Consider the following 25,854-nt stretch of genomic DNA (forward strand, 5'->3'; position numbering starts at 1 on the left):
TATTTTTATTTTTTTTATTTTATTTTTTTAAGTTCTCTATTTTTAAATTGATGATAATAACAAAATCAATGCCCACTGTGTCAACCTCACAGCACAATGGTGAAAATCATATCAGATAATATATAAGTAAGCTCAAGGCAGATATTAACTATTATATAATATCAGGTCTAGAACTGAGCCACCCCTTTGTCACAGCAAATTGGGGAGGAAGACCCCCGTGCCCTTTGGCAGTCAAACATGCAACACTTCAGAATCATGTGAAGTGGAGAGAGCACCAGGAGAGAGTCACTAACAGTAATCCAGGGTTACATTAACTTCTTCACAGGAATTTTATTTTGGTTTTTGTTCCCTGACAGATTACCGCTTCCTCTCAGCTGCTCCTGTATTTGTGTAAGCCACGTGATGAAGAAGAATAAACACAGACTCTGGAGTTTAATGTCTAGGTCTCCGATTAAATCCAGACTGTCACTCACAGGTTGTATTACTCTAGACAACCCATTTAACCTCCCTGAACCCTAGTTTACTCTTCTGGAGAATGAATATCATGCTTTTCTCAATTTTTGTTTTGACAACTGAATAAAATGTGTATAGTAACCTATCTAGCTCAATAACTGACACAAGTAAGAATTCTATATTAATATTAACTCAATCTTATTTTTATAAAAATTCGGTAAACAAAGAGCTTAGATTATACCCAATGTGGCTTTCTTTTGTTCAGGGCTGGAAAAATGAGTAGGAGAGCAGATATCTTCTACCTGGGATAGATGATTTGAGGCTTCCCTGCCTTTGCACATTCTGCTGCCTACATTGCTTGAAACCCACCCCCAGTCCACTCTATCTGACTAACCCAAATCCCTCTGTAATACTCCAGTGAGTCATGCTCTCCCTCAGAAAGCCTTCCTAGATCCCTCTGGAAAGGCTTATATATGCCTCCTGTGTGCTTCCTCATCCACAGGTCTCTCTATTTATTTAGAAAAATAAGTTTACTATATGCCATCATATTTCACTGAAACTGTCCCTCCATCTTGCCAATAATAGTACAAGGGATGTGTAATAAATAACTGTTGTCAAAACAGCCACTGAATTTCTAATGTAAAAAGATTTTCACCTTTTCCCAGTTTTCCTAGGGCCTCGAACTTAAGAGCTATTTTTGTTATTTGTATGTGAATGTCAAGCTGGAGGGAAGTATGTTCCAAAGAGCAAGGGATTGTCTTGCCTCATGGACTTTTAGTTTAATTTGCTAGGTAGACACAGCCACATTAGTCAGTAAGAAGAAGTGGAGGGCTTGAGGGCATTTAAGAGAGCTTAGTTGGAGCAAGGAAAATACACCAGAAGCAAAGGGAAGACAAACACTCTAAGGAACTCCATGATATACCAGAGATGGTAAGTCAGGAGAGATTTAGTGACAGCCATTGTGGAGAAAGCACATCTTTCAGCAATATGAAAGGTCAGCCAAGAAGTAATTGCTAGTTTACAAGCTATATATATCTCATTGTCATCTTGGCCCTGGGTTGGGCAAATGGCCAACGTCTTGCCTATGGTTTATCTAACTAAAGAAGTTCTAAATTCTGGAGCTTGAAAGAGTCCTTCATTTGCAATGAATCCCAATTTATATACTTACTTGGCTTATCTCTTATTATTTTTTAATTGGGGTATGATTCTTGGTTACCACTGCACAAGCAAAATATTTTTAATGTATTCATATTACAAAAACTCAATACTAACTATACAGAGCCCTGACATTCAAGTAGAATTGGGTTAAATTTGAGAATCTTCTTGCTTTCCTCTCTTTCTTGTTCTAACTGGGATTGAGATTCTTTCCCAAAGTTCATAAGTCTGTTGCTTAAATCATGGTTCATCATGTTTTCCTGTTTTGTTTTCCAGTTTTCTTGTCAATAATATTTTATAGCTCCCCTAATACAAAAGCGATTTTCCCCTCTTCGGTTAATTAATTAATTTATTATTTTTTAAAGATTTTATTCGTTTATTCATGAGAGACACAGAGAGAGGCAGAGACATAAGCAGAGAGAGAAGCAGGCTCCATGCAGGGAGCCTGCCCGATACGGGACCGGGATCATGCCCTGGGCTGAAGGCAGGCACTTAACGCTAAGCCACCCAGGTGTCCCTCCCCTCTTTGGTTTAGAACATCTATGTAATTTAAGATTTTTGAAGTGTGGGTGTTGAAAATTGAGAAAGTACATAGAGATTAAAATATGATGGCATATTGAGACATCTAAACAATTGGAGACATTAGTCATTTTATAGCCTTAATTAGTCAGCATATGAAAGGAGAAGATAAGACTCTGAAAACAATGAACATAAGTGGTACCTTCTCTTCTTCTATTGTTAATGTCTTTGGTTGTTTCTTATGGGATGTATATTGTTTTGGTAATGGAAAGTGGAAGTGGTGGCTTTAAATTATAAAGACTGAACTATGTTTATAAGAAAAGTTTAGTTAAAATGCTACTTTTCTTTGGAATATTTTAAGATCCTCTTTGGAATAGCATCCATAGCTTATTTATCTTTCAATTTCAAATTGAATATTTCTTGAAATTGTGCTATGTGCCCAGCATTGTTAGAAGTTCAAAAACAAAACAGCAAGACTCCTCTGTCATCTAAGAATGTATGGTTTCTGAAAGAAACAAACTATGATGGAACCATGTGATATATGATGTGGTCAAAACTCCAGTGGAGGTACAGGCAAGGATGCCTTCTGAGATAGAATACTCAGGTCTTACTGCAGATCAAATAAAAGCCGTCATAGAAAGGATCCCTCTCTGATGTGATGATGTGTTAGTTTTAATTATAACAGTATTTCCCTATAAATCATTTGTTCATTTATAAATTCCAACAAACATTTATAGGGTGCTTGCTATGGTCTGGGTCAGGCCCTGGAGATTCAGAGATGGCACATTGCCTGTTTACCAGGAGGTTCCAGTCAAGCTTAACAGAGAGACAAGCAACAGGTCACTGCAGTTCAGGATGTGTGCTGGGTGATGTGGGAGCACATAACAGGGTAACTAATGAAGGCCTGTGGGTACGAGAGGTTTTCAGAGAGATAATATCTGAGCTGATCTTAAAGGAAGCTCTCGCATTAACCAGGGGAAGAGGGATGAAAGGGGCATTTCCAGGCAAAGGGAACAACTGTCTGTGCAAAGTCCCATAGGCAAGAGAGAGCAGAGCATATATAGGGCAATGTACAGCAAACACAATGGAAAGAGGAAATGATAAACTGATGAGATTGGAAATCTTCACAGAAGTCTGACTTTATTCCAAAGGCAAAAAAAAAAAAAAAAAAAAAAAAAAAAAGCATATTCTCTTGCTTAAAATCCTTCCATGATTTCATGTTACCTATGAACTGGAGTGTTTGGGAGTGCATATATATATCTGTCTCTGTGTCATGAGAGACACATATAGAGAGAGAGGCAGAGACACAGGCAGAGGGAGAAGCAGTAGCCTGATATGGGGCTCGATCCCGGGTCTCCAGGATCAGGCCCTGGGCTGAAGGCAGCGCTAAACTGCTGAGCGACCAGGGCTGCCCTTAATAATGTTTTTTAAAAATTTTCTATGTTTTATGATATTTTGACATCCTGGGGGCCTTGCGTACCCCAGGAGGGACTGTCCCTCCCAGGGTTTGCTAACTTCTAGAGATAACAAACAATAACCACAAATTGATATGTAAACCAACCATAATATCCCAAACACCTCCTTTATCAAACTCTCAGAAAACAAGTCAGTGTTTCCCCCTCTCTGAATCATCACAGGGCCAGGTACCAGACAACTGGGGACCACCCCTAGCCCAGAGCCTGCCACATTATTCAAACTGGCCAGTCATAAACTTACTGTGTACCTATGCTTTGTTGCTCATTCTTTCCTGTGAAACCCCAGTAAAGGCTCTGTCCTGTGCTTTCCTTTCATCCCCTTCCAGCTCCTGACCAACTCTGGTGCTTCCTGTGTGGCCCTGCATGGTATGGCATGATCTTTCCTCTTAGGAAATTAAGCAACAAACTGTCTTTTTAATAGCTATTGTCTCCAGATCTGTTGGCCTTACAATACCTGATTAAAACAAATCCTGGGTGCATTGTAATTCATCATGAGGACACCGAAGAGAACTGACATGGCTAGGTTTGTGCTGTTGGAAGGTCACTCTGGTGTCTGTATGGATGAAAAATGGCACAGAAAGAGCAGTGAGGAGACCATGGCAGTCAGGCAGGCAGATGTCAAGGCCTTCCAGAGGCAGTGGCCATGGGCGTAGAGGAGAGATTCAAGTGAACAGCTCCTTGGCCCAGAGGTAGGGCTGAGGGATCATATGATTGACTAGATTTGAGTTGTGAAGGACAAGACTTGAGATGGCTTCTTGTTTGGACACCTGGGTGGATGTGGTGCCTTTTGTCAAGTTAAACATTTTGGGAAGAGCAGGCCTGGGAATATGGAGTAGAAAGATAATACGCTCAGTTTCTGACATATTTTTTTAATGAGCCCATGGGTCTGACCAAATGAGAGTTTGGATAAATGTGTCTGGAGTTCAGAAAAGAAAGCTGTGTTGAACTAGAGCTTTAGTGCCATCAGCATAAAGAATAAAACAAAAAACCATGGGAATAAATGAGGTCCTCTGAGGAGAAGGAGGGAGAGGCAAAGACAGAAATCTAGAGAACAGCAAGATTCAAGGGAAGGACAGAGGGAAAGTGGCCTCCAGAGAGCCTGGAAAGAAACAACAGGGGAGATGGAAGCCAACCAGAAAGGTTTCTGGGAGACTGAAGAGCTAACAATGTCAGTGAAACAGGAGAAAAGGCAGAGCCAGGAAGGTGAGAAAATATCCAAAGGTAAGCTGAAGTCAGCAGACATATTAAAGAAGTTGCTTGTGATTTATTTTTATGGCATATACTTTATACACGATCCCCAAATTCAGTCCCATGAGAGTGGGAGCTGAGGCAAGCAAAAGAGAGGCAGGAATATTTTCTTAAACATATTATTTACAGAGCCAAGGTCTAAGCAGAAGGTGACTGTGAGATTTTACATCTCAAGTTCTGTTGAATCTCCCTTTAGGCTACATGACTGTTATTCCCATTAAGTAGGTAAACCGCTGATTTTGTGTACATTCAACCTATCTTTTCTCTAAAACTACATAAATGCAGTAACGCCAGAGAAGGGATAAAAATCAGTTTATAAACAGGGCATTCACTGTCTCACTGATCCTACCATGCAGCACTGCATGTAAACACATCACAGCCTTCTGGCAACAAGGTGGCTGCCTCTCTCCCATTTCTGTAGCTTCAGGGACTGTGAGACAAAAGGCATGTACTCCCCATGGTAGTGGGGGGAACTGTCCATAGTGAAGGTTATTTAACACCAGACTTTCTTTTTTTCTTTTGAAAAAAATGGACTTGACTTTTCTAAAGACTTTGTAGAACTGCTAATCTGGCTACTGTTGGGTAGATTGTGAATAAAGGGCTAACATCTGGATGTGGAATCACAGTGCCTGGCATATGCTTAGGACTCAGTCAGTGTTTATGGAAGGAAAGAAGGAAGGGAGGAGGGAGGAAGGGAGGAAGGTAGCAAAGCAGGACTGCAAAGTACCCAGCATATTGTCCATATGCAATGGATGAAGACCTTGTTATAGCTTTGTTACTTATTGATCCCCTTGCCCTCTCCTCTCTTCCTTTAATAATGCTCAGTTCTCTTGGCAATTTTAATCATCTTTTTCTTCACCAAGAACCTTTTAAATTAAAGAGAAGAAGGTTCCAAAATCAGTATTTTCCTTTATGAGAGGGAATAAAAGATGGCTCTACGTGAACAACATATTTACTTTTTTCTTTCTTCTGTGTTTTTTCTGTTTGCTAGATCATAGCGATGGGGGGAAAATCCACATCAAATGACAATGGTAGTGAAGCTGTAACACTGGGGGCAGAAAGGACATACACAAAGTGGAAGGAATAAAGAAAACTTGAAGATCAGGGAATGACAGATTTAAAACAATTGTGAAAACACAGAAGGGATTATTGACCTAAATCATTTGTCTCTAAATCAAAAGACAAGAAAACAGAAAAGTTCTCCATGTCATAAATGGAAAAAAACTGGATTGCAGGGTGTTAAGCAGAAGCTCAGTGCCACTATCCAGGGCTACCATGGAAGAGGAGTGAGAAATAGTGGCAGCAAGTGAGGAATGGTGTGGCACAGGACCAGCGATACTGCTGCCATTCTTGACTGACCCCAGTTCTCCTGGACATCCCAGTCCATCCCGACACCTATGGTTATGTGCTGCTCAGCCCATTTTCCTCAACATCAGCATCACCATTATGTGGAGATTCTGATTTCTCTATTCCAATGATCAGATCAGATCCTTGGAGATAGCATTGGTTTGGAAGTAAACTGGTGATCATCGCTCCCCTTGGACACCATAGTAAGAATGCTGGTGAGCCCTGCCCAGTCCAGACCACTAGGCTTATCGCCTAAACCCAGTCACCCTGTTCACAGCTTTCTCCTATATGCTCACTATCCCCATTACTAAGCTTCTAATGCAACTTTTGTTCCTGTCCATAAGGTTATAAGAATTTAGAAACTGATTATATCTATAGGCAATGCACAATTCTGTTACGCAACAATTTTGTTTGATTTGTGTGTGTGTGTGTGTGACTTAACAAATGATTATCTGTGAATGGCAACTATGAGGAAATCTGCAGAAAACAGAAAAATATCTTGTGAGTCAGAAAAGTACCTGTTTTTGGAATCTGATGAAGAGTTACCGGCTGATGTCTAGTTCTAAAAAATGTCACTCTGCTTTGGAGACGTAAGAGTCCTGAATGTTTATATAGTAAGCATCATTCCAATAATGGATCTATATTTAGTGTATTTTAAACCTGCTCCTTTTTGTGACATCAATATTTGCACCCCAGAACCAGGAGGGAAAAATGAATGCCACTTTATAAAGCTCTTCTTTAAAAAGAACAGTGGATAACAAGTAGTCTCATTCCACAAACCCTTACTAAGCCTTTGTCATGCTCTAAGCTACATTTATAAAGACCAAAAAGACATAGTCCCTGATGTGTATGAGCCCACAATGCAGAAGATGAAATGTATAAAACTTTTAGGTCCATGTGTTTAGGCTCATATTATTCTCCTCTTTGAGACCAGGACTGAAACCTGCACAGTTGTACTTGTTATTGATCCCGACTTCTACTAGAACACAAATAAGGGGAAAATTAATTTTGCTTAAGGAGTGAAGAAAGAGGACAAAATTAGGGAAAATTAATTATGTGACATTAAGCTTTTCTTTGAAGGATAAGCTGCAGTTTATTATACTGCATGCTCCACGAACATAAGCTGTCTATTTTGCTCACCTTTCTATCCCTGAGCACTATTTGGCACATAACAAAAAGGGCAGTGCACTCCAAGCAGAGGAAATACATTAACAGAGGCAAGAGAAATGGGTGACTAATGAACATTAGTTAAGGTAATACTAGCTAGCTGTTACAATGCATAAACTCCAAAGACTTAATGACTTCACACACTGTAAGTTTATTTCTCACTCATGTACATGTTCAACATGGATTTACTGGTTCCCTGGTGGCTGGTGGCTTTCCTCCACATGGTAATTCAATGACCCAACCTTTTCACATCTTGTAGTTCTACTATCACCTAAGCCTCATGATATTTTGCATCCCTCTAAAGGATGAGAAAAACAAGATGGAAAAGGCACACCTACTTATCTGACATTACCACTTCACTTGTGTGGGGATAAATGATGCACAGTACTTGCAGTCGTATTCCAGAGGTAATAACTAGTCATGCTTTTCCACCTAGAAACAAAGGCAGCTGGGAAGCATAATTCTTGGTTGGGCCAGTGCTTTCTAGAAACCACTTTACAATATAGAAGCAACGAACAAATTGCTAGTGGGCAGCTAGCTATCTGTGCGACAGGAATAATGAGAAATCCACGAAGCAAAAGGGTAGGGGTAAGAGTGAGAAGCTAAGCAGCCTATGTTTTTATGTAGGAGCCTATATGCAAGAAAATTCTAGAGGTGATGTAAAATTATTTTCTGGAATAAAAATACTTGAGCTGTTAAAGAAAACATTCAAGGTGTTAAGGAGAAACTCAGAGACTTCTCATGTGCCTTTTTTTCTGAAGACCCAATGCTCCAAAGCTCTTAATATTTCCATATTATTATAACATGTTTCCATTTCTTTCAAAACCTCTGTAAGTGATGAGGACCTCGGGTATGTCTCTCAGATTGAAACATACGTCCCCTTCTGCTTCAGCAAGAGCCCCATCCAGTTGAAATCTTTCATTATGACCTAAAATCTTTTCCTTAGTATAACAGAAAGTCAGAATTTACATTTATTGTTGCCAAGGATGTCAGTTAAAACCCCTCAGTCATACTTTTTTTCAGTGGGTGAAAATTAGATGAGGCTAAAACATTGCAAGTATCGCAAATAAAATACTCTCCAACTGTGAGGTTGTGTTCCATAAAGACGGTTACAATTGTAGGCTGGTGGTAGCCCAGGACTTATACTTAACACAGTTGGTATAAAGACTGGATTTTAAATTCAAGTTTTAGAATAATCTTCAAACTCTAACTTGGCACACGCTCCTCCAACATTCAGGATTTTTGTAAAGCAGCTAGCTCATGCTCTTTTTCCTTCAGACAATGCTTTAAGGAGCTGGTGTACACTTTCAAAGGACTCAGTGATTGATTCTATGATGGATTTTCATTTTTTTTTTAAATCTAAATCTAAAAAAATGTTTATTGGTTTAGCAATTCCTAATTCTTAACCACTCTGACTTCAAGAGTCACCCATCCATCTCCTCAACCATGTTCTCAGTGGAAAACCCTCTTTTATGTAAACATGATAACACCAAAGTAGGAGAGGAATAGGATCTATATTGGAGCCTCTCCTTATTTTCCTACCTGCTTGTATTCACTTCTTTCACTGCACTGTCATGGATGTGCACAAGTGCAACAAGGGCATGACATTTTCTTAGGGGGTCCTGAGACTATCATAATTTTGTCAAAGTCACATTCTTGACATCCTGATTCCAATAAATGGGTGTATAAAGTGTCAGAATGAAGACTGCTTTTCATTTCCTTGGCTCTTTCTCTGCAAACATCAGCTTTCCCTCCCTCCTTTCTCTCTTTCAAGTGTACTATCACACATGTGGGACTTACACCTCAAAACGTCTGGCTCAAGCAAGAGCAACTGCTCTCAAAAACCTGGTGAAGATCATTTCAAATGTTTACCATCCCCATTATTGTCTCCTCTTGACTGATGCCCTTAACTAGTAATTTACTAAGACCAAGGCTTTTTGATGAGGCTTCTTCACATTCCATCTTCTTCCTGACTGTCCCAGAGAAGCAGTAATCCCTCTTCTAGGTTGTCAGGTTCATTTCCTCCTTTCTCCTCTAGGAGCTCATTTCATCAATAATCTGTTTTTTCTCTTATAATTTTATATTTGCAATCTGTTTTTCATGCATAGATAAACAAGTCCTTTGTATTTTTAAATGTTTTCTTAGCACTAGTCCTTTAGTTACTCTTGGGTCTTCCCTTTCTCCTCCACTTCTTTTTTTTCTCTCCAAACTTCTTTATACTTATTTTTTTTTATTTCTCCTTCTCGACCATGTCTATCTTCCAATCTGACTTCTAATCCCCAATATGTCATTAATTCTCTCCCTAAACTCTAAAGACATTTTCCCTGTCTCATCCACAGGCTCTCAGTTCTCTTCTGCCCCTTAATGTCAGTGTTCCCCAAGAATCTGTCCAAGGCTTTTGCTTCTGGAGCTATTCTCTTTTAGTAATCACTTTTATATCTTGAAGTTTGACTATCATTTCTATGCAAATGGACCAAGTGGAAAAGATCTCTTCTCATGATCCATTTAACCATATTGTAATAAGAGTGCTACAACTCAAAAAGCTATAATTCAAAACACTATTGAACAATAATTTCATAGGAGGTATAATACAATACAAGAAATGCTTGCTCAGAAGCCCAGCGAAAAGGGTAGTGTTCTGTTTCTGAACCTCAATTTTGTCATGTGAAAATAAAAAGGTTGCACAAGACAATATCTTTCTTTCACTTCACAAAATTGATGACTTGTACAGAGTGTTTTTTAAAAAGTATTTCAATGCCCCGGTGTCTTCTATCTCAGGGAAAAAAGAAACTAAACTAAACTAAACTTAGCCAACTAGAAAAAAAGATCCTTTTGATTTAAGATTTTCTATAATATTTCTTCATAAAAGATATTTAAGGAGATTAACTTCTTGGTATTATTGTTGTTGCTAAATTGAAAGGGAGCATGAGGGGAGAAGATTCAATTTATAGTTTGAAAAGAATTGACTTGCCATTACCAAGGATTCAGACATAAGAGTTGGGGTTACCATAATAAGAAATAGAGTTACTATTATTTTTAAAAACCAATTCCTGTATCCCAAATACCGGGGTTTTGAAAATGCTCATAAGTCTGGGTTAAATTCACTTCTTGAGGTAGAAGTTGTTACATTTCATGTCACAGGTCATTGAAAAATATACTGTTCACTAAATGCCTTCAATCAAAAGAACTGCAAAATCTGACAATGTAAGTGTTAAAAATAAACTCCTTTTCCTTTTTAATAAGGTATCTCAATAGAACTTTTAAATGTGTGACTGACCCAAAGCCATTTCCCCTGTCACCTTAATTCTTGCCCATAAACAGTTGTGAGCAGGAATTCGCACATGTCACACTCTGTCTTTGCTCAAAGTAATTGCCCTGACCACTGCTAAAGGTCCAGTACTTAAAGACTTTTGTATTTCCTCCTCTTTCAAGACAACATGAGGTCAATAGTTGGATCCTTTGCAAGATCAACTAAAAGCCAGAGTTGTGTTGGAAGGTGAGTTTAAAAAGAAGTGATTTGACTAAATTTTTTTTCCTCATGTAGTAGCTACTCAGTAATACATCTTAAATAACAACAAAATTGTCTATTACATTATATTAGACAATATAAAAGGACAAACCTATGCAAATAATGCTATTTGGTGAATTTAAATTTAAGAAAATCCCTTTCTTGAATCTTGCAATCAGCTTTTTAGTATTTAAAAGATAATTCAGTGGATAATTCAAAATAGCATATAATTAAAAAATAAAATTGTCTTTAGATCTCTCCATTGGTATACATTTATTGTATAAGAAAGATATTTCAAGCCCTGCTTGAAACTCCTTTCCTGTAGCTTTGCCAAATGGGCTTTCATTTTCCTGTGCTCTGCTGGCCTTCTGGCCCATCACTGTTAGGGACTCTCTCTCTCTCTTATCATAAGTTCATAGCATACAGCACACCTCAGGGTGGATCTGGGAGGAGTCATGAGTGGCTGGAAAGATGGTGAAGTCAAAAATTTCCTCAAATCTTTCTGGTTGTTCCTCTTTCATTCACCATTTATGAATTTGATCATTCCCCCCTCATTCTTCACTCCCAGAGTAGTTCTGGTCCCAGATCCCACCTCTCTCAAGTGCTCTGACTCTTCATCTCAGCCCCAGTGATGATGTGGCCAGGTAAATATTTAATGTTCCTTTACAAAACAGTCCAATCTTTCTCTTGACAATTGACCCTACTACCAATATTTAGCTCTGGATATTGTTCACAGAGACCCATAATGAGCCATTATATTTGATTTGGAGGGTTTGGACTCCACATCTAACATCCTAACTTTAAAAGCTGCCACATGAAGGATTGACCCCCAAATCATCCAGCTCTGAGAGCTGAAAGGGTTTGGATTCATGAGTCCCATAAGGCTATAGAAAATAAAGAAGCAGCAAAACTGGCACACAAGCATGTCCCAGGTCTATTTTCCCTGGGCTCAGTGCAGAGGGGCAGCAGGCAAATGTGCCATCTTCCAATTTTGTCCTGGAAAGGATTTGACTGCATACTTTCCCAGCTGCTGCCCGAAGGTCCAGTTTCTAATAAGCCTGCATATGGGAGCTGATTGAGATTCTCTCAGGAACCTAAAATGTCTGCTGGCCATGTCCCCTGCTGTCTCCCTCTAATTCATCTCATAGTAAAACTAAGTCTCCAGCTTCTGCCTGGAAGGAGCTAGTCTACACATCCAGCACACCAGCTGTTATTGCTATCCCCCAAGAGACTAGCCAAATCACCTAACCTTGCTCTAGGAACTGACAGGGTTTGACATTCATGAGTCTCCCAGGACCACACAAAACAAAAAAGTGGTTCTCTTTGAACACACAAGCACTTCTAGCAACTATTCCCTTGGGTTAGCAAGAATGAACAGGCCAAAACACCCAACTCCTGTTTGCCTGTTAGGAACTAGATGGAATATCCCACTTTCCCAGCTCTTGTTGCCTGCCAGTCAGGCTTCCACTTAGCCCTGGATTGCTAAAGGAACAGGAAATTAATAGTCCTTTCAGAGCCTGAGGTGTGGGGGCATTTCTCACACCTTTGGGACACTGACAGGTCTTGGCATATCCTAATCTATGGGGAGCCACTAAGAACAAACATTCCAGTTAGGACAATCACAAAAATTTGAGAGGCTATGAGAGTTGGAAATGTTCATTGGCCTCCCCTTAGCTCAATTCTGGCTTATATGACCATAACTATTTGGCTCTTATGGTTAAATTTAGCATCATTCTTCTTAGTTTGATTATACCATGGAGTTTAAGAAACAAAAATCCTGCTACCAGATAGGTTAAGAACGTACCAGCACCGACAGTCATTAAATGCCTTGCTTGGTATTTTGTCTGTTTTTGTTTGCCTGTTGGAAAAGGAGAGCCAAGGACTGAGAGACAGTGAGTCAATGCTTTTCCTGCATGAGGCAGCCTCCCTAGGGGCTTTTCTGTAGGAGAGCAGCATACCTCAAACCAGACAGTAGCTCATTCCACATGAGGGGCAGGTTTGAGGATTCTTAAATTCTAGCTCACGAATTTGAAATGTGATCTCACCAGTATTTTTATTATTACTATGAGATTGCTTGTGAAATGTGTACATTGTGGTATAAATACTGTAAGAGACTGCTTTTTTATTTTTGCCTGTATTCACTTTTTTTAGATTTTATTTATTTATTCATGTGAGACACAGAGAGAAGGCAGAGACATAGGCAGAGGGAGAAGCAGGCTCCATGTAGGGAGCCCAATTTGGGACTCGATGCTAGGACCCTTGGATCATGACCTGCGCAACTGCTGAGCCACCCAGGAGTCCCTGTGTTTGTTTTTAAAAGAGTTTTCATCATCCTCACCTGTTCCCTCTTCCTAATTGCAATTGTCTTGGAGTCTACATCACTCTTTTGAAAACCTTTATGTGCAGCATGATCTTTGTCTTCACATCTAAAATTTATTTATTAACCATTAAAAGAAATAATTTTGGATGAGAGTGCTTCTTGCAATTTGAAATAACCAGTGGGCCATTACAATACTTTACTGAATGAAACATGATTGTTACACTGAAAAACAATCAGAATAGGTTTAGCTGTATCTTTAATCAAGGGCAAGGTGACCATTTTCAAGAATTCTTGGAGACTAATGTGGGCCTCCATTAACAGGGCCTTCCCTCAGGGAGTGTCAACAGCAAAGAAGCAGAATCAGAGGACTAAGATACAGATCCTTGGTAATTGAGTTTCCCTTCTGAAACTTCCAAGATGTCTCTGGCAGAAGATGCTTCCAATGAGGCACTGAAGGCAGAGACCGGTAATGTCCTTTTACCTTTGAAAGGACTACTCAGTAGGCATGAGCTCAATTGCAAAATTAGCATAATAATGTCAGAGACTCCCCCATGCAATTGAGAGAGCCCCTTTTAAGGGATAAATCTTTAAAAAAGATGATGGGTGGCCCAGTAGTTTAGCATGGCCTTCGGCTCAGGGAGTGATCCTGGACACCAGGGATTGAGTCCCATGTTGGGCTCCCAGCAAGGAGCCTGCTTCTTCTTCTGCCTGTCTCTCTGCCTCTCGCTCTCTCTCATAAATAAATAAAAATATTTTTAAAAAAAAGATGATGGGGAATCCTGGTGGCTCAGTGGTTTGGCCCAGGATGTGATCCTGGAGTCCCGGGATAGAGTCCTGCATCAGGCTCCCTGCTGGGGAATTCTCTCTCTCTCTCTCTCTCTCTCTCTCTCTCTGTGTTTTTCTCATGAATAAATAAAAAAAAAATCTTAAAAAAAAAGATGATAAAATTGTGACTGTGATACAAACATAAAATGTACACATGTCAAAATTTGATTTACCTTATTAATTAGTGAGGGAACTAGTAAGATGTTATAGTCAGTTCAAAGGAGAATTCTCAAAAACCATGCATTTATAGGGAATAAGGAATTTTGAAATGAATTTATGTCCATGCAAAATGAGTCAATCCAAAGGGAAATAATAAATTGCATTTCACCAGAAACACATTTTCCTGATAAGAGTTGTCTATATCATCAATTTTCTACAACTTGTAGCTCAAAGACAATGAAAGGTGGACAGCCATGGATGGCTGACTAGACAAGATACACACTGATATATTTGTTCCCATTTCAAAGTCTTTCACAATTTCTCTGGATGCCCTGTAGTCAAGGGCCTCTCTAGGCACCTGGGACTGAAAAACCTCAGATAACACACTGCGCCTCTCTGTCATGTTTCCCAGACCCTCCTCCAATTCATCCTCCTGACTCAAAAAATGCCTTGCTAATAATGTTTTACCCTCTATGATCCATTTAGTGACTCTAAGACACGATAATTCCCTACATGCAGCATGAACAAGCCGTCATGGACAGGGTTTCTACTAAGCATTTCACATACATTGTCTTTACATGTACAATGATTTTAAGATAATTACTATTATCCCTATTCATAAATCCAGAAAGCAAGGCTAAAAGGCCTTTTGTAAATTGTCCCAAATCTTATGGTTAACAATGGCAGAGGTGGAATTAAAATCTATCAACTTTTGATGCTTTTAACTAACACTCAATAGCATCTTAAAGACCCCTCTAACTCCTTCATTATTATTCTATTAACAGTTTTATCAGTAAGCATTTGGATTACTCACTGGGTCAAAGCTTTTCCATTATGGGCCTTTACCTTGCTCAAGGCAAAATTATCTTGACTGGGCTGACAAGTGTTCCCAAGAAACTTCTCATATTTACACTGAGAAAAGTGGCTCTATTAGCCTTATAGGAGCAACACAAAGAGGAAGAATGTGGAAAAGACTTCTCTGTGTAGCTCCAGTGTCTTAGTCAACACTTCAATGATAGCACCTCACATATTGCCTTATATCATATCTGTTTATAGAATAATAGCTAAGAGTGATTGAATATGTGTTATATATCTTATACTTTACATACAACATCTCATTTAATTCTCATAAGACAACTATGAACCGGGTAAATTATAGTAACAATGCCTATTTTGACATCAGGAAATGGAGACCTAGAAAAATAAGCAATTTGTCCAAGATTACAGAGAGAGAAAGTGATAGAAGGAGATGCCCACTTCATCCACTGTTGTGTTTGGAGGCCCTTTGGCCACGGACTTTTCTCCTTTTTGAACAAGGAGGACCTGCAAGTCTTTTCAGGTGCTGGTTGAGGAAAATTAATTCAGATGAGCATACCTTCAAATGGAGAAGACCCTGAAGTGAATGGAAGTCTCACTTCCTTCCTCTATATCTTGGTGTATTAAGACTCGTGAATTTATAAGATTAGAAGGGAAATCACATGAGTTTACATAAAATGAAAGTTCGTTTGTCCAAACTGTTAGGAAGTCTCAGGTGGGTATGACTTCAGGCTCAGCTGGATTCAGAGAATCTGTTTCATCTGTGCCCTCTCCGTTTTCCTCTCTTTTTCTTTAGTTTTGCTTCTCCTTGAGTGTTGACCTCACCTTTTCTATTATAGATTCTTCTTCAAAGTGGCATGGAAAGAAAGTGAAACACCTGTGTCTTTTACTATTTTATGGTTCAAGATCCTAAGAAAGAAAGCTTTTTTTCTCTAGCACTAATAGGCCTATATTATGAAAGCACTCTTTCACCCAGTTTGGGTCACTGTAAGGAGAGGCATGGATACTCTGATTGGCCAGCCAGGGCCACATGATCACTTTTGTATCAGAAGGTATGGACAGGACACTATGATAGAAGCAACTGAGGACCAGATGGAGGCATGGTGCCCCAGAGGAGAAGAGGATGTTTTTGTCAAAGGAGAAAAGAATGGTAAGTTGGTAAAAACAACAGATGTCCATGGTGCTGGTTTTCTCAGAATATATTACATTATGCATAAAACTTTTCTCCCAAGTTATTATATAATATTTGATTCAATAAAAATAGGATAGTTTTTATTAGGAGAGTTTTTGATTATTTCTAACACTGTAAGTTATTTCTTACATGTGCATGATTCAATATTGTTCTCATTACATTTTAAAAAGATACAAAAACTCTAAAAAACAAAACTAGTGTAGAGCTAGTTTAATTAATTAATTAATTTATTTATTTATTTTTGTAGAGCTATTTAAGAACATTACTTCTGTTTGAACTGAAATGTTTGTGCAGATTCTTATGATGATTTGAGGAAACTATTGATCAGAGAACTAAGTAGACTTAAAAATTAAACCAGAAATTAAGAACATGCATGTACTTAAACAATGAGAACTCCTTGGAAGATTTACAACCTAAATAACTTTCACAATGAATAAATGATAGGATAGAATAAATAAATAGGTATTTCAGTTATAATCCTATAATTAATTTTTAATGAAACAAAACTTTAATCATATTTTTCTTTATAAACAAATAGAATTGGGTTAATTGAACTTTTTAATGATGAATGTAGATTTATTCAATAACTAATATGTTAGAAAAAAACTATTTTCATGTATTTTCTGATGTTCCCAATTATGACTACATTGCTTACCAAAGTTAGTTTTTGGAATCATGGGACATATTTCCAATAGAAATAATGTTATATTTGCTGATTGCATGCCATATGATGGCCCATGAATAGCTACCTGGTCCAAAATATATGTGATTTGTAACATTATAAAAAGCATCTATAATAATGTTTCCATGGGAAAACATGTTTGGTGAAGCTCTAATTTGGGATTCTAAAAGCAGTTACTTCTTCATCCTCCTACTCCATCTTCTCTGGGACTGAGAGTGAAGATTTTCTTACTTCTACATCTCTAACATCTGTTATTAGCTTATGAATTAGGAAGGGTAAAGAAAGAAGGACAAAAGCATTGTAAGGAGGTCTGAGCAGGGGGCAGAAGGGCGATAGTGCAGGACAGGATTTGAGAATCCGTGAAAAATACTGAAGGTCCTGAAAGCTTCACCCGAGGTATGGACTGATTGGATGAATAAGTGGCTGCTTAGCTGAATGAAAGTTTGATGAGGATTTATTTTCCTAGGGGCTGATACTAAGGGTTGTGCAGACAAAATTCAGAGGCCCGAGTCAAAGACAGGCTGGCTTTACAGAGGCTGTCCTTACAAAGCAATGTACTGAAACCAAGAAAGAAGTTTCCTTTCTCTAGTTGGGAGTCATTTCCCAGAAAACCAAAACTACAGTGGGAGAGTAGCTGCCAGAGGAGGAGAAACTAATCCAAACAAGAAAGACAAGTGAATCAAAGAAAAAGCCAGATTGGGCAATTGATAAAAAGGAATGTGAGAGGTAAGAGAGGCTAGGAGGCCAGTGCTTCCGGACAATATTATTGGGTTTTAAAAACCTGAGTTGAGTTTCTATTCAAAATAGCAGCATAGGAAGGCTCTGAACTCACCACCTCCACAGAACACACCAAGTTGCACCCATTAATAGAATAGTTCTTCCTCAAGAAGAACTGAGGGCTGACTGAACAGCTACTGAACAAAGATAGAATGGCAAGAGAACAGCAAGAGAGATGGAGACACAGTAACAAAGGGAATCCCCATACCCATTGCTACAAATGACAGTGGGGAAGAATACATATCCCTCTGTCCTCGGCACAGAAGAAAAGATGTGGTTTACAAAAGCAACTAGCATAAAAAGAGACATTAGAATTCTGCCAAGGGGCAGAGGAGCTATGGGAAAGCTCTCCAGGTCAGAGGGAAGGGAGAACCACATAGTTTACATTCCTACCCCACCTTAAAAGCCTAGATAGAAGCAAGACACCCATAATGGGTGTTCAGTTTTCTCAATGAGCTTGTGACTTCAGAAAGAGGGTCCACAAGTCCCACCAGCCCCTGTTGTGATGGAGCACAGAAAACTTGCTGCAGTTTTGTAGTTTTTCTTTTTATTTTTTTTAATTTGATTTTTTTTTACATTTTAAAATTCATCTTGTTTTTGTTTTTTCTTTAAATTTTTTTCTTCTTTCCTTTTATTATTATTATTTTTTTCTTTATTCTTTTTGTAAAAAGCCACAGTTGAAAAGAGTAACTAGTATACCAGAGGAAGATGGGTAGGAGAATGTGTCAAATAGGTGATGCAGATTAAGAAGTACACTTGTGATGAGCACCGGGTGTTGTATGAAAGTGCTCAATTACTATACTGTACACCTGAAACAAACAAACAAAAAAGAGTAACTATTATATATAGCCACAACTCTAGCCAGCCAGAAAAAGTGACCAAGCACACAGTCTGCATAATGTATACCATACACAAGAGCACTTTATCAACTTTAGAAGTAGCCATTTCACCTAATCCATAGAAACAAACAAGGAAGTTAAGCAAAATGGGGAGATAGAGAAACAACTCCAAGAACAAGAAAAAAACTCAGAAAAAGAACTAACTAAAACAGAGATAAGCAATATGATGATAAAGAATATATAATAATGACCATAAAGATACTGCCTGTATCTTTTTTTCTCCAGAGAAAAAAATGGAAGAATTCAGTGAGACCCTCAGTGAAGATATAGAAAATATTGAAAAGAACCAATAAGAATTGAGGAATACAATAACTGAAACAAAAAACACAGTAGGTAATCATAGTAGATCTTCTGATGCAGAAAAACATACCAGCAACCTGAAAGACAGGGTAATGGAAAACACACAAACTAAACAGCAAAAAGAGAAAAGAATTTTTAAAAATGAGCATAGCTTAAGAGATTTCTTGAATAACATCAAGTGAACAAACATTTGCATTATAGGGGCCCAGAAGAAAAAAGAGAGAAAGGCATAGAAACTTTATTTGGAGAAATAATAATTGAAAACTTCCTTAACATAGGAAGGGAAATAGATAACCAAGTACAAGAAGCACAGAGTTCAAAACAAGATGAACCTAAAGAGGCCCACACCACAATACATAATTAAAATGTCAAAAGTTAAAGAATCTTAAAAGCAGCAAGAGTGAAGCAAAAGATTGGGAAAACTGATTTTTCAGCAGAAGCTTTGCAAGCCAGAAGAGAATGGGCATGATATAGTCAAAGTACTAAAAGGGAAAAAAAAAAACAAAAAAAAACAAAACCTACAATCCCAAATACTCTACTTGGCAAGGTAAATTCAGATTTGAGGAGAGAAAGTTCCCAGATAAACTAAAGATAAATAAGTTTATCACCACTAAACTGGCCTTAAAAGGAATGTTAGAGGGACTTTTTTTTAAGTGGAAAAGAAATAAAAAGAAAAATATAAATTAAAAATATGTAAAATATGACAATATATATATAAACTATAGAAAAAAGAGTTAAAAGGAAAGATAAAAAGAACAGATTTTTTTGTTTCTTTTCCTTTTTTTTTTTTAAAAATGTGTTTGAACTTAAATAACCATCAAATTAATATAGATTGCTATTTATTCTAGGATGTTATATATGACCCTCATGGTAACCACAAACCCAAAACCTACAACAGATACACAAAAAATAAAGAGGAAGAAAGCTAAACAAAACACTATTGTTACTCATTTATCACAAAGAAAGAGAGTAAGAGAAGAAAAAGGAACAAATGAGAATGACAAAAACAACCAGAAAACAAAATTTAAAAATGGTAATAAGTTCATACCTATCAATAATTACTTTATTTTTGAAAAAATTTTATTTATTTATTTGAGAGAGAGAGCACAAGCTGGGGGGAAAGGCAGGGGGAGAAGTAAACTCCCACTGAGTGGGGAGCCTGATATGGAGCTCAATCCCAGGACCTTCAGATCATGATCTGAACCAAAGGCAGAGACATTTAGCCTACTGAACCACCCAGGCTCCCCTTAATAATTACTTTAAATGTAACTGGCCTAAATGTTCTAATCAAAAGACAAAGAGTAGTGGATGGATAAAAAAGCAAGACCCATCTATATGCTTCCTACAAGAGGCTTACCTCAGACCTAAAGACACATACAGAATGAAAGTGAAAGAATGGAAAAATATTCACCATGCAAATGGAAGTGAAAAAGAAAAAAAAGCAATGGTAGCAATACTTATATCAGACAGCCTTTAAAACACATACTGTAACAAAAGACAAGGAAGAACATCACATAACGATAAAGGGATCAATTCAACAAGAGGATATATCAATTATAAATATTTCTGCACCCAAAACTGGAGCACCTAAATACATAAAGCAAATATTAATGAATATAAAGAAAAAAATTGGTGATCATACAATGATAATAGAGGACTTTGATGTTCTACTTACATCAATGGATAGATAATCCTGACAGAAAATCAATAATGAACTAATTTCTTTGAATGACACATTGGACCAGATGGACATACCAGATATATACAGAATGGTCCCTTTAAAAGCAACAAAATACACATTCTTTTAAAGTGCACATGGAACATTGTCCAGAACAGATAACATATTAGATCACAAAACAAGCCTCAATAAATTTTAGAAGGTAGTATGAAGGACAGCCTGGGTGGCTCAGCAGTTTAGTGCTGCCTTCAGCCCAGGGCCTGATCCTGGAGACCCGGGATTGAGTTCCACGTCCGGCTCCCTGCATGGAGCCTGCTTCTCCTTCTGCCTCTGTCTCTGCCTCTTTCTCTCTCTCTCTGTGTCTCTCATGAATAAATAAAATCTTAAAAAAAAGAAAACTTAAAAAAAAAATAGAAGGTAGTATGAAATCATACTTTGCATCTTTTCCAAGCACGACAGTATGAAACTAGAAATAAATCATAAGAAAAACAGTGGAAAAAACACAAACATGTGGAGACTAATAACATGATAACTAACAACCAATGTGTCAATGAAGTGATCAAAAAATAAATTTAAAAAAATCAATGGAGAGAAATGAAAACAAAAACACAACAGTCCAAAATCTCTGGGACATAGAGAAGGCAGTTCTAAGAGGGATATATATATAGAAACATAGGCCTACCTCAAAGAAACAGGAAAAAACTCAATCTAACCTTATGCCTAAAGGAACTAGAAAAAGAAGAACAAACAAAATCAAAGTGAGTAGAAGAAAGGAAGTAATAAAGAACAGAGCAGAAACAAATAACATAGAGACAAAAAAAAGAAAGAAAAGGAAAGAAGAAAGAAGAAGAAAGAAAGAAAGAAAGAAAGAAAGAAAGAAAGAAAGAAAGAAAGAAAGAAAGAAAGAAAGAAATCATGTAACCAGGAGCTGGTTCTTTGAAAAGATAAACAAAAATTGACAAACCCTTAGCCAGATTCATGAGAGAGAGAGAGAGAGAGAGAGAGAGAGGGAGAGACGGAGGGAGAGAGAGAGAGAGAGAAGACTCAAAATCAGAAATGAGAGAAAAGTAACAATGACCACAACAGAAATACAAAGGGTTATGAGAAAATACTATGAAAAATTATATGCCAACAAACTGGGCAACCTAGAAGAAGTGGATAAATTCCAAGAAATACACAATCTTCCAAAACTGAACCTGGAAGAAATAGAAAATATGAACAGACGGATAACAGGTAACAAAATTGAATTGATAATCAAAAAATTACCAAAAAATAAATGTCGAGAACCAGATGGATTCACAGGCGAATTCTACCAGACATTTAAAAAAGAATTAATATCTATTGTCTTCCAACTATTCCAAAAAATAGAAGAGGAAGGCAAGCTTCTAAATATATCCTATGAGGCCAGCATTAACCTGATACCAAAACCAGACAAGAACACCACAAAGAGAAAACTACAGGCCAATATTCCCAGTGAATAGAGATACAAAAATCCCCAACAAAATATTAGAAAACCACATATACTTTAAAAAGATCATTCACCATTACCAGGATTTATTCCCTGGATGCAAGGATGGTTTGACATTCACAAATCAATCAATATAATACACCACATTAATAAAAGAAAGGATAAAAAGTATATGGTCCTTTCAATAGATGCAAGAAAAGCAATTGACCAATTACAGCATCCATTCATATAAAAACCCTCAAAAGGGTATTAGAGGGACCATACCTCAACATAATAAAGGCCATATATAAAACTCACAGCTCAAATCGTCTTCAATGGGTAAAAACTAAGTTTTCCTTCTAAGGTCAGGAGCAAGACAATAATGTCCGCTCTTGCCGCTCTTATTCAACATAGTGAATAGGACTAGAAGTCCTAGTCATAGCAATTAGACAAAAAAAAAAAAAAAAAAAAAAGAGGCATCTATATTAGTTAAGAAGTCAAGCTATTTGCAGATGACATATTATACATAGAAAATCCTACAGACTCCAGCAGAAAGCTACTAGAAGTAATAAATTCATTAAAGTGTTTGCAAAATTAATACCCAGAAATCAGTAGCATTTCTATACACTAACAATGAAGTCACAGAAAGAGAAATTACAAAAACAACAGCATTTACAATTACACCAAAAATAATAAAATACCTAGGAATAAACTTAACCAAAGAGGTGAAAGACCAGTACTCTGAAAACAATAAAGCATTGATGAAAGAAATTGAAGATTATGCAAACAAACGGAAAGATATTCTACTTTCATGGATTGGAAGAATTAATACTGTTAAAATGTCCATATTACCCCGTAGCAATCTATAGATTCAGTGCAATCCCTATCAAAATACCCACAACATTTTTCACAAAACTAAAATAAATAATACTAAAATTTGTATGGAACCACAGAAGACCCCAAATAGCTGAAGCAATCCTGAGAAAGAGCAGAGCTGGAGGTGTCACAATTCGAGATTACAAAATATAATACAAAGCTGTAGTGATCAAAACAGTATGGTATTGGCAAAAAAAAAAAAAAAGACATATAGATCAACAGAACACAATAGAGAGCCCAGAAATAGGCCACATTTATATGGCCAATGAATCTATGATAAAGGAGGCAAGAATATACAATGGAAAAGAATATATAATGGAAAGAAAATCTCTTAAATAAGTGGTGCTGGGAGAAATGGAAAGCTACATGTAAAAGAATGAGACTGGACTATTTTCTATCACTATACACAAAAATAAACTCAAAATGGGTTAAAAACATAAATGTGAGACCTGAAACCATAAAAGTCCTTGAAGAAAACAGGCAGTAATTTCTCTGACATCAGCCATAGCAACAACACACAAAGACACTCTACTAAGGGGAGAAGATATTTGCAAAGGATATATCTGATAAGGTGTAATATCCAAAATATACAAAGAACTTATATAATTCAAAACTAGAAAAACAAATAATCCTTTTTAAAAATGGGCAGAGAATCTGAATAGACATATTTTCAAAGAAGACGTACAGACAGCCAACAGACACATGAAAAGATGGTAAATGTCACTAATCAGAGAAATGCAAATCAAAACTAAAATGAGATATCACCCTCACATCTGTCAGAATGGCTAAAATCAAGAAGACAAAAAACAATAGATGTTGGCAAGGATGCGGAGAAAAGGGAACCCTTGTGTACCATTGGTGGAAATACAAACTGGTGCAACCACTGTGGAAACAATATGGAGGTTCCTTAAAAAATTAAAAATAGAACTTCCACATGATACAATAATTCCACTATTGGGTACTTACCCAGGGAAAACACTGACTTGGAAACATATGCACCTCTATGTTTATGGAAGCATTAGTTACAAATAGTCAAGACACAGAAGCAACAAAAGTATCCATTGATAGAGGAATGGATAAAGAAGCTGTGGAATATTACACTGCCATAAAAAGGATGAGATCATGCCATTTGAAACAACATGGATGAACCTAGAGGGTATTATGCTAAGCGAAAAAGTCAGGCTGAGAAAGACAAATACCACATGATTCCACCCATAAATGGAATCTAAAAAAAAAAAAAAAAAGGATAAACAAAAAACAGAATTAGACCTATATATACAGAGAACAAACTAATGGTTGCCAGAGGGTAGGGGTGGGTTGTGGTGGTTGGGCAAAATGGGTGATGGGAAGAGGGAGCCTCCAGGGATGGAATGAGTAAGTCACTGGAATAAAAAGCAGAGCATAAGGAAAATAGTCAATGATACTGTAATAATGATGTAATGGGAGAGATAGTGGCTATACCTGTGAACATAGCATAATGTATAAACTTGTCAAATGACTAAGTTATACACCTGAAACTAATACGGCATTCTGTATTACCTATACTAAGAAAATAAATCCGAGTTAAGGTATGTGTCCCACCTCTTAATGTTTTCTTAAGGAAAACATGACTCTTCCTGACTATATCTTAGGGATGATTCTATAAGACTGACCTGGGAGGAGTTTGTTTAAAGATTTTGTTTGTTTGTTTCAGAGAGAAGGAGGGGGAAGGGTAGAGCAAAAGGGAGTGAGAGAATCTCAAGCAGACAACCTGCTAAACGTGGAGCCCAACTTGGGGCCTGATCTCATGACCCAGAGATCATGACCTGAGCCAAAATCAAAAGTGGGACATTCAACCGACCGAGCCACCCAGGCACCCCTAGCTGTGTTCATTTTTTTTTTTTAAAGATTTTATTTATCTATTCATGAGAGACACAGAAAGAGAGAGAGGCAGAGACACAGGCAGAGGGAGAAGCAGGCTCCATGCAGGGAGCCCGCCATGGGACTCGATTCTGGGTCTCGAGGATCATGCCCTGGGCCGAAGGCAGAGCAAACTGCTGAGCTACCCAGGCTGCCCTGTGAAGGATAATTTCAAGGGGAAGCTAATGTGGAAGGGAGGGTCAATCCTACAGCTTTGCTTTGGTCATGAGATAGGTCTCATGGGGAGGAGAGAGACAGGCCTGACGTGGGACTTGATACGGAGTCTCCAGGATCCCGCCCTGGGCCGAAGGTGGAGCTAAACCGCTGAGCCACCCGAGCTGCCCTAGCTGTGTTCATTTTTATTCATTTTGCCGTAATTGTCCTATGCATCACTCTTCTTTTGTATTTTCATATATTGAAGAAACAGACCTTTCATCTGAAATGCTCCTCCCCCTCTCCTTGTTTTGCAATAGTCACGTAGTCCTTTTGAAGTTTCTAAAGGTTTTTGCTACTTATACTGATGGAGAAATAGGATGGGGTAAAAAAATATTCCTCCTAAGCTTTTTTCCTCTATTCATCCTTTCTCCTGTAGTTCCCACATAGAAATGAAAGGCACCATGTATATGCCAGTGGTCCTTGTACAACAAACCACTGAAGGGAGATTTTCTCCACCATTTTAGAGAAGATCCAGGTTACATTCATCTTAGTGTCTTCTCTTAGGAGCCAAGGTAGTCATCTTGGCTGGGCAGGGGCAGCTAAGTCCACTCAGAACCGTGCATGTCAGTTGGGAGAATCCAACAGCAGGGACTGTTAGTATAACCAGTGCCCAGCAAAGGCTTAATATAATACAATGAAGACTCTGAACAAATGATTTTGCTTACTCAACCTGTTCACATTTTATACTTGTTTCCAAGCAAGCAACACTACAGATGCACATTATCAAAGAACATTTATCAAAAACTGAAGTCACACTTCAGAGAAAACTTGAAGGCATGGGACTGACATGATACACTAGGTTTCAGAGAGCTTAGATTAGTTTTGTCCCTCAGGGGGAAATCAGTCATTATTATATATACTACAGTTGTTTTGATGTATCTACTGGCTTATTGATC

At 37.8% G+C, this 25,854-nt stretch overlaps 1 long non-coding RNA gene across 1 annotated transcript in view; it reads left to right on the forward strand.

The window, feature by feature from the left end:
* The window catches only part of LOC144317166 (uncharacterized), a 67,476-nt gene extending 63,365 nt beyond the window's left edge, over positions 1-4,111 (forward strand). The window contains exons 2-3 of the long non-coding RNA XR_013383063.1: positions 357-475; positions 3,929-4,111. This is a non-coding gene — a long non-coding RNA (uncharacterized LOC144317166). The remainder of the gene's footprint in view (positions 1-356; positions 476-3,928) is intronic.
* The last annotated feature ends 21,743 nt before the right edge of the window (positions 4,112-25,854 follow it).

Source organism: Canis aureus, chromosome 7 (genome assembly GCF_053574225.1).
Source record: "Canis aureus isolate CA01 chromosome 7, VMU_Caureus_v.1.0, whole genome shotgun sequence".
Lineage (NCBI taxonomy): Eukaryota > Metazoa > Chordata > Mammalia > Carnivora > Canidae > Canis > Canis aureus.